Source organism: Schistocerca nitens, chromosome 12 (genome assembly GCF_023898315.1).
Source record: "Schistocerca nitens isolate TAMUIC-IGC-003100 chromosome 12, iqSchNite1.1, whole genome shotgun sequence".
Classification (NCBI taxonomy): domain Eukaryota; kingdom Metazoa; phylum Arthropoda; class Insecta; order Orthoptera; family Acrididae; genus Schistocerca; species Schistocerca nitens.
The window spans coordinates 6,787,142-6,798,120 of NC_064625.1; positions in this window are offsets into that span (position 1 = coordinate 6,787,142).

Here is a 10,979-nt window from a genome sequence, read left to right on the forward strand (position 1 = left end):
ATACATAGAACAATACTTCAGTATTCTGCCAGATACCCCGTCATATCCATGAGAGTTCTTGGTCTTTAGTGACTTAATTATTAACTCAATTTCCCCCTTGTCAGTATCATGGAGAAGCATTTCAGGTAACAGCATCGGAACACTTTTTTCTACAAGCGCTATATGATTCCCTGTTGGGACTAGGTTTCTATTTAGTTCACCTGCTACATTCAGAAAGTGGTTATTAAACACTGTACATATATGCGACTTATCAGTAACACGGACATTCCCACTACGCACTGATTGTATATCCTCGACCTGTCTCTGCAGACCAGCCACTTCCTTTACGACTGACCATATGGTTTTAATTTTATCCTGAGACTTAGCTATTCTATCTGCATACCACATACTTTTGCCTTCCTAATAACATTTTTAAGCACCTTACAATACTGTTTGTAATGGGCTGCTGCATTCAGATTTTGACTGTTTCTAACATTTTGATATAATTGCCACTTTGTTCTACAGGATATGCTTATCCCTCTAGTCAGCCACCCAGGCTGCCTGTTTGTGCGAGTACCCTGTTTTGAACGTTCTAACGGAAAGCAACTTTCAAAGAGCACGAGAAAAGTCTTGAGGAGAGCAGTATATTCTTTTAGAGTTAAAACTTGTGCATCATGATCTGAAAGGCCATTCACCTTTTTGCTAACAGAATGCCCTTCTAGTAATGAGGAATGAACAAAAATGTTGTCTATGGTTGTTCTACTGTTCCCTTGCACTCTCTTTGGAAAGAATACGGTTTGCGTAAGATTATATGAATTAAGGAGGTCTACCAGCATCCTTTTCCTTGTACAATCACTTATACAATTAATATTGAAGTCACCACATATAACTAACTTTTTGTATTTCCTATAAAGTGAACCAAGAACCTCCTCTAGCTTTAGCAAAAATGCCGTGAAATCGGAGTCTGGGGATCTATAAATAACAACAGTTAGAAGTTTAACTCCACTAAATTTATCCACACCTGCACAACATTCAGACACCTTTTCAGTGCAGTACATTGAAACATCAGTTGACTCAAATCGGATACCGTTTTTCACATACATGGCTACTCCCCCACACCGCAAATAGCTCCTAGAAAAGCTGGCAGCCAACCTGTATCCTGGTAAATGAAGCCTCTGAATTATCTCCGTATTTAAGAAGTGCTCAGATATACCAATAATTTCAGAGTCAACATCTATAAGCAGTTCACTAACTTTATCTCTAACACCTTGTATATTTTGATGAAATATACTAATTCCCTCATTACTCGGATACCTAAGCTTTGTCGAAAGTGGTTTCTTTGTTAGAGAGACTTCCCTTAAGCAGGAATAGCTATCAGCTGACTTGAATCTAAAAAAGGTGCAGCTCTAACATCCACTAGTACAGGGATTTCCCCACGAGTGATCCCACCACCCCCACCTATGCTGTCACCTGTAAGCTTTGCCAACCTCCCCTTTCCATACCTGTTGAGGTGCAGGTCATGTCTAGTGAAACCCGTCCTGCTGATGAATACGACACAACACCCAGTCATCTCGAGGCAGGGAAAATCCCCGACCCCGCCGAGAATCGAACCCGGGACCCCGTGCGCAGGAAGCGAGAATTGAAAATCGGTTATCTCAGAAACCGGTTATTTTGCGCGGTTTTAACACTCGGGTTACACTGGAGTCGGAAAAAACCGGTTGTTTCAGCGATAGCCGCCATCCCTACGCCACAGTAGTTGCAACTTTTCTCCGTAGTGCGGGGCTTATTCGTATACTCCCTTTCACAATCCTTTTCCTATTTCCCTACTTGCTTCAATCTTTATCAATTTTTTAATCAGCGTTCTGAAGAAGTAAGCACTGCCTCATTCAATGGCCGAGTAGCTTTAGCTCGCACGGCCGCGTGGAAAATTATGAAAAAAAGAAATAAAATAGAATAGAAGATAAGACGTGCCCCTCCTCTCATTGGTACGAAGAAACAACGAAAGAGTCGAGTTGTTTTAACACGTTTCGACCAAAAAATACCATCTTCAGTGTGAACACTAAAACACAGTACTAGCAGTAGCGCCGGCGTCAGCTGGTGCAGGCCACGTCGTCGTAACGTCCATCAACCGCCGTGGAGCAGCTGCTGGAGTGTCAACTGAGCCGTCCATCTTGGACAGACAGCGATTGAAAGTGAAACGACCACATAATACCAGTCGCACGTAAGGCACGTGTCGGACTGAGGTTTTTGGAAGAATTCTCAGGAAATGTAGTCCATCAGCAAATGAAGTAGCTTATGAAACCATCGTTCGCCTAATATCTGAATATCGCTGGAAGGATGGGTCTGACAGAGCAAACAGACAAGATCCAAAGAAGAGCAGTGTGTTTCTTTACAGGTTCACTCAGGAAGCGCGAAAACGTCACGGAGATGCTCAGACAACGTTCTCCATCACGATGCGATTTACTGTTGAAAGTTCCGAGAGCGTAAGTTCGGAGAAAAGGCAATAATTTACTGTTGCTTCCTCCTACGCATATCTCGCGAAAAGATCATGAAGATGAAATTACAGAGATTCGAGGCCGTATGGGGCCTCAGCGGAAATCGTTCTCCGCGCGACAATTCGGCGAGTGGAACAGGAACTGGGGAAGTGGAAGTGGTACACAAAGTACCCTCCACCACACACCGTAATGTACCCTGCCGGCTATACACGCAGATGTGGATGGTCTCCTGACAAGTGCATTATGAGCGCAATCAGAGTTCCAACATTCTGCCCAACAGGAGCGTTAAGTTGACAATCTTCTGTTTCTAATGGTAGTTACCGTATGTCGTATTTGTTTCTGACCCGCGCTAGTAATAGAAAGAGTCACAAAATCGTTAGATTTAATAGGTAGTAATAAACTTTTCAAAAAACTGTATTAAATGAACACACATCTCGCTGCACAAGTTAACTGCTAGGCACTTGAAGCGACAAATCGTCAGACAGAAAATCAGTCTACAACACTTTTTTGTATAGATCATATTACCGCACTAACATCAGATTTTACGTAATAGTCACGTTGTCCGTTATTATCAATACAGCACTACAACGGGCGTTCAGCAAGTAAAGCAACACATTGTTTTTCCTCTGCCAATTTCGGTTTGAAAAATGCAGAATTTGTTGTGGAACTTTGGGCGGAAAACCGGAGCATTGGAGATATTCGTATGCGCTTGCACAATGTGTACTACGGGGAACTGGTAGTGAACAAAAGCACTGCGAGTCGTTGGGCAAGGCGTCTGCCATGATGGCGACAAGGTCGTGGAAACATGTCCGATCTCCCTCGTGCCGGCCGGCCGCGCACAGCTGTGACTCCTGCAGTGATGGAACGTGCGGACAGTCTCACACGAGGAGACCGGCGGATCACAGTGAAACACCTCGCTGCTGAACTGGCCGTCTCTAATGCTAGTGGTGAGACCCTAGTCCAGCTCACAAAAGTTAATTGGAGCGTTCTTCCTCGTCCACTTTCCGACTTTCGTGTGCTTGGCGGAATGGAGGATGCACTCCGGGGGAAGCAGTAAGTGGATTGTGGGGAGGTTACTGACGCAGCAAGACGCTGCCTCCGACGTCGACCAGTGGAACGGTGCCATGCAAGCAGACAGACATTTCTACTAAGGTGGCGTAGGGCCGTCACATTAAACGGAGATTATGTTGGAAAATAGGATTTTCTAACCAAAAAAGTGGGGAACAATATGGTGTATTGTAGTCCTGAATAAAACGAACCCGATATCAAGGAAAAAGTGTTGCTTTACTTACTGAATGAGCCTCGTATGCAGGTTGTTCGGAAATTCCCGTTAGAAACTTCTAGGAGTTGTGCACGGGAGTAGCGAGCACGCAATATTTTGATAGGAATCCATGTGCGGAAAGGTACCGTTTGCGTGCTACATTCGTTGGAAGACATGTTTGCTAGGTACGTATGAAACAGGGTACTCATAGCGGGCGGTGGTTGCGTCGGATCGGCTGACGTCGTTTGACGCCTGTCCTGCCTCTCTGACCTGGCTCGAGCCTCAATCACGTGTCTGTGAGCCCGCATCTCGTGGTTGTGCGGTAGCGTTCTCGCTTCCCACGCCCGGGTTCCCGGGTTCGATTCCCGGCGGGGTCAGGGATTTTCTCTGCCTCGTGATGGCTGGGTGTTGTGTGCTGTCCTTAGGTTAGTTAGGTTTAAGTAGTTCTAAGTTCTAGGGGACTTATGACCACAGCAGTTGAGTCCCATAGTGCTCAGAGCCATTTGAAAACGTGTCTGTGAGCATTAGTGCAACATGGTTGGGTAGGCTTTTGCAGAATACACCGACGTGATCGTTCTGCATGGCGAAGCTCACGGTGACGGAAGACCTGGTCGTCGCCTTTATCAAGTTCGTTATCCACAACGTCCGACTACATCGCATACAAAAAAAAAAAGTTCAAATGTGTGTGAAATCTTATGGGACTTAACTGTTAAGGTCATCAGTCCATAAGCTTACACATGACGTAACCAAAATTATCCTAAGGACAAACACACACACCCATATCCGAGGGAGGATATGACTGCAGCGCCCTAGACCGCTCTGCTAATCCCGCGCGGCCCTTGGCATACACTTTTCGCCACAGCAAAGCAACGAAATGGTTCAAATGGCTCTGAGCACTATGGGACTCAACTGCGGAGGTCATTAGTCCCCTAGAACTTAGAACTAGTTAAACCTAACTAACCTAAGGACATCACAAACATCATGCCGAGGCAGGATTCGAACCTGCGACCGTAGCGGTCTTGCGGTTCTAGACTGCAGCGCCTTTAACCGCACGGCCACTTCGGCCGGCTAGCAAAGCAACGGCTTCCAGAGAAGGGTACCTTCATCATCATTAGGCGTGGTCCAAGGAGACCCTGCACACTGCAATTCCAAGAGATCGTACTTCATCACGTCTCCGTTTCGTTTCTTTGATTACAAATGAGTGGAACTGTAGAACAAGTGATGTACTGGGTCACACCTAATGTGTAACAGTGTTGACGTTAGTAACATGTTTTCAAATGGCTGTAGGACTAAAACTGTACGTTTCCGGGCATGGGTTCTAATTCAAGATATTACGTAGTCAGTTCTCCCCGCAAGTCGTGCAAGTTTGTAGCGGGCATTCCCGAACACCCTGCAGGGAGCCACACCTCAGTCGGTTGTTTTGAGAGTACTTCTTGGACTGCTCTTAAACTGAACTTTGTTAGTAGCTAAACTTGTTCTGGCTATTGACAAGTTGTTCAAAATGCCGTGTTCCTGAATGATGGACACCTCTCTGGAGCACAGCACGTGGCTTTAAATGTTTGTGCAGATCGACACCACGAGCTGTGCTGCTTGTACTTGTACTACCTCGGACGCACAGTGGCCGGCCGGCGCCGTGGCGCGTGTCGCTGTGAGCCGGCCTCGCCGTCCAGCGCGCCGCCGCCTCGCCAAATGTCAGCCGCGCACCGCACCAGTCGATACGCCGCCCACCGTCGCACCACCTGCCGTGACGTGGCGTAGCCGCACATCGCTAGCACCCAATCACGTGGCGCTTTTCTCACGCGAAAGCACTGAAAGCCGCGGATCGAGCCACTTGTGTGTATATGAGGAGTTTCTTGATTTTCAAAAGGCGTCCGCCCCCAGTAGCTGAGTGGTCAGCGCGACGGACTGTCAATCCTAAGGGCCCGGGTTCGATTCCCGGCTGGGTCGGAGGTTTTCTCCGCTCAGGGACTGGGTGTTGTGTTGTCCTAATCATCATAATTTCATCCCCATCGACGCGCAAGTCGCCGAAGTGGCGTCAAATCGAAAGACTTGCACCCGGCCAACGGTCTACCCGACGGGAGGCCCCCGTCACACGCCATTTCATTTTTTTCCAAAGGCGCCTCGCCCACCACCACACGTACGGTTACCATCAAAGATGCGGTCACGCGGTCCAGTGCACGCAAACGACGATTCGCGAGCGACATGCGCCTCTTTGGTAGGTATGGCGGTTATCGCTGAAAGAATGGCTCTAACCACTATGGGACCTAACATCTGAGGTCATCAGTCCCCTAGAACTTAGAACTAATTAAACCTAACTAACCTAAGGACATCACACACATCTATGCCCGAGGCAGGATTCGAACCTGCGACCGTAGCAGCGCGGTTCCTGACTGAAGCGTCTAGAACCGCTCGGCCACAGCAGCCGGCTGTTATCGCTGAAAAAAACAGTTTTCGGTAATATCGGTTTCTTTCCCACGCCAGTTTAACCTCACAGTTAAAACTGTTCAAAATAACCTGTTTCTAGAATAATCGATTTTCGATTTTTGTTGCTATTGTTTCCTGCAATAAACGTAGAAATCGAACAAACAGATGTGGAAAGTGGTCGAATACTAGAAAAAAATATTAGCAGTATTCTCCCGTTGATGCCAGTTTTTTGAAACTGTGCCCACAAATCAACTTGTAATAGGGGATCGTACCATTGTATTGTACTGTACGTTAACCGGGGATCTAGAAACGACGGAGAGGCTCCGTCCCCGGCACAGCGGCAGTGGTCCACAAGCCCACGACGACTACCACAGTACACTTCACCCCTCCGCCGCCCCACACCGAACCCAGGGTTACTGTGCGCTTCGGCCCCCGGTGGACCCGTCCAGGGAAAGTCTCACACCAGACGAGTGTAACTCCTATGTTTGGGTGGTAGGATAATAGTGGTGTACGCGTACGTGGAGAACTAGTATGCGCAGCAATCGCCGACATAGTGTAGCTGAGGCGGAATAAGGGGAACCAGTCCGCATTCGCCGAGGCAGATGGACAACCGCCTAAAAACCATCCACCGACTGGCCGGTTCACCGGACCTCGACACAAACCCGCCGGGCAGATTCGTGCCGGGGACCAGGCACTCCTTCCCTCCCAGAAAGCCGTGCGTTAGACCGCACGGCCAACCGGGCGGGCCGATGGTACCATTACTTTGGCACTTCGCATACTCAAGCATAAAGGGCGCAATCTCAGATTGTAGAACTCTGTTTTCCGTAATAATTTGTCCCTCTTCAAGGGCTACAAGCAAATGAAGGCATATTAGGTAGACACTGGCGCCACATCAGCTACTTTCTATTTTTACTGCGCATCATGAATGCAGTGTTGTTAATTTTTTAATTTATTACTGTTACAACAATCTCCTTCCTCTTTTACTATTTCGTAGAAATGGCAGAAAAATCTGTAATCTTTTAAAGCAGAAGCATTGAACTTCATTGCTGTGTCACTTTGTAAAAATATCTGCAGACTAGGGTTGGTGCCATTCAGCGAAACAACGCATGCCCGGTCACTACAGTGAGAAACTGCCGTATAGACCAGGTGGGGGCGAGTCTTTGCACACTGCACGTACACAGGGTACCTTAAGTCAGGACATGTGGCAACGGGAACATTGTCTCAGCAATGCTGTGCCAATTCTTATCTCATCTGTTTGTTGCTCGTTTCTGTCGGAATTGCTACTCAGATAGCAGTGATTCGTTTCTCATTTTCGGTAACAGTATAATATTTCACAGTAACGCCAATTTCACGTACCAAAATTATTTCTTCTTTAAGAAAGGTTTATTTAAAAAAGAATAATTTTAGCCCTGTTCCTATGGCTATTTGAAATTCCAGTTTTTTTTTTCAGTCGGTTATTGGTAAAAAATAAAGAAACACCTATTATAACTGAGACCAAACAAATACCGAAAAATACCGGTTATTCAGAACTTAAATTCCGGGACCGGTTTTAACCCGTCGGTTTATCCCATTCCTACTTTTCGAGCGTTGAGTTGCCTCTACCAGAAATCCACGACGTTCAGGTTCGGCTGAAAAACGCCACGGTCCACGCATCGTGTTCCACACTGTACCCAGTAACGACACTTTTCCCATCGCCCTCTGCCATTCTGCGCATTTAATGGCTACGAAGTTTCAAGTGCCGCGCGCGATTTTCGTGCGAGAGTTGAGTGAAGTGAGCACCTCGCCTCACATCATCCGGCCAGCGAACATCCCCCCCACACCCCATGCAGCAACGTGCTCTGTGCTTCTACTCGCTAGTCCACACACACCGCGCCGGCGACGAAGGTGCCTACTCCCATCATATTGTTATCTGTAGTATTCCAGCCAGCTGCAAGGCCTACAGGTATTTCTGGCAATAGTTCAACAACGCTAATGATCTTGTGTTGGTGGTTTTATTGTTACAAAATAAGATACTTTTGTAGGTTCCCTGCCTGATATGGCGAATAAGAATAAGCAAAGAAAAACGGAAGACGAAAGCAGTGAATTTAAAATTGAACGGATCGAGACTTCCACGTTTTTTGAGAACTAAAATGGGCATCGGAAGTTGTCTCATTTGTCAGAAAAAAAACAGGCTCATAACGAGAAACAAACTTTGCAGAGAGAAATGGCTCTGAGCACTAGGGGACTCAACTGCTGTGGTTATCAGTCCCCTAGAACTACTTAAACCTAACTAACCTAAGGACATCACACACATCCATGCCCGAGGCAGGATTCGAACCTGCGACCGTAGCAGTCGCACGGTTCCGGACTTAGCGCCTAGAACCGCGAGACCACCGCGGCCGGCAAACTTTGCAGAGAGACTTGACAACTAAACGCGGATCACTTATTACTCGTACACTCTCGGCGGTGCTAGGTAGAAAGAAGTTGAGGAACTTCGCAACAGTCAAGAAACATCAAGTTCTGTATACAACGTTGTTGTTCGTCGGTTTCTTTTTGTCTCCAAATTTTGTATTATATTTGGTCATCGAGAAAACAAGTTTACACAGAATACATAATTCTAGAGAAAATACAAAAACGCATATTTACAGAATTGAAGGCTCAAGCCGTCAACTTTTTCGACAACAAATGTTTAACAAATAAATAATAAGTAAACTAGACATATTTATGTTACCAGTTCACACAACTTTTTAAATTGAATAATAAGCGATATAGATAAACGAAAACGTGAGTGCCACAGATTTTTCCCTTTGCTCTTAAGAAAACTGACAATCACGTTATACAGGCGAATGTCTTTGGAAACCAAAAGAGAAGACACTGATGGAGAGAGAAGGTGACCCATACCCAGCAACGTCCTCAAAAATTTCGATCTTTGATTGTCACATTTGGAACACGAAAACAAAGTATGGTTTACATCAACTTCTGACTCGGAATTACACTCACATGCAGGGGAATTCTATACAGACGTAGAGGAAATATGTGGATATCGTAGACTGGTCCAAATGCGTGCTCATAGACTACGGCCTTGTAGTACGGAATTAGAAGTTGTAATGCCGCATAATACCCAACTTTCGTTTGTTGGGACACATTGCACATTTCTTGCCATCGCTGTTTGCCGTGGCTCTTATCGCCACCTAACTAGTGTGTATACGGTGCTTCACATCGAGAACTGTTCCTGTAGATGCATACTGCTTCGCTAAGGCGTCAACTTCCTCATCCACCCTTCGCTGGGGCGTGGCTTTCATACTTCCACGAGTGGGCGCGTTGCGGCTTTTGCACCGCAATTAATTTTACATTTTTAACCTAAGGGAAAATAATTATCCCATCAGTAATAAATAGGTAAAATGCATCAATTTCTTTTTCCGTAATTTCAGCACTTGCTTTTGGACCTGGCAAAACTTTTAGGGTGTTCTTGGCCTTGGTTTTACGAGAAGAAGGAAGCGGATCACTTATCCAAATAGCTTCTTTATCTTTTCCTACGTAAAATCGGTAATCCTCTGTTTGTTGTCTCCCCTCTTCAACCAGGTGGTCATCTGTTCCCTCTGTTGATTGTTCGGAGTCACTGCAGTGGTTTTCTTCTTCAATAACTTCCTCTTCCGACTCAGATTCACATGAATCTGACAATTCTTGTAATTCTTCTTCTGACAAATCTCGCAATGCTTTCTCATAGTCTTCAGGACGCACAATTAGACGGTGCCTGTCAAATGCCTTCTTTTCCTCCATTTCCACGTTTTTAAGAGACCTAATGAAACACATGTTTTTGTAAAAGTACATTATTGTAGCAAATCAATATCCAAGATTGTAAAAAGTAATGAAAATTGCATATGGAAATTTTTATTTGATTCGAATATTCATTATATACTAATATAAAAGAAAAATTGCCTTGAGGCGAAAGAAAACAGAAGTATAGAAAATACTTACAATACAAGGCGCGTAGCGGCAAACACACCGCAATCACAACACTCACGTTTCAAACAACAATGGCGACCAAACTGTTAAAAGCATGAATAGCGCAAATGTACTAAGTGGTGGCATCCGCTGAGAACAAATACGTATCTGGACGTGGACACAACTGTAACGCTATCTGTGATACGAACAGAAAACTAAATCTTGCGGCTATCTGGCGCAGGGTTAAAGCGGATACCAGCGTCAGACTGCGCGCATAGCGGAATGATTGTCTGCCCTCTCCGTTTACAGCGAGTATTTGCAGTATCACATCGAAAATAAGCGGCTGGAGTTGAATAGTTTGAGAAACACTCTGGGAGTGAGACACAGCTAGTAACTTTAAAAAGGAAGTTGAAGATACAAAGGCAATTGCTTAGAATAATGTTACTATCGCAAGTTTTGTGGTTAGGCAAGACACTGCTGAGAGAGGAAAACCGTATACAGACGACGAGTATGTGCGAAGGAACACCATAAAGTAAGTTACACGTGTCGTCCCACAATGGCGTGGGGACGATGCAGCTGAAATTGGTGTAACTGTGAACATTCAGAAACGTCGTGCTCGACTCTAAATTTTGTGAGTTTCAGTAGGCGGAGCGGAAAGTATGACCGGTGTAGGAACCCAGTGTGCTGCTATTTTGAACGAAAATATTAATCTCGAGAGACTCACTTGCCACTGTATTATGCATCAATAAGCGTTTTGTGTGCAGACATTTCCAGAGGCACTGTGTAAAGTTACGCAACTCGTTATATCTTTGTCATGGCAAAAGCTCTTAATTGTCGGCAGTTTAAGGAAGGTTTAGCTCAAATGGAGAGTGAGTACGGAGATCTTTTGCTGTATA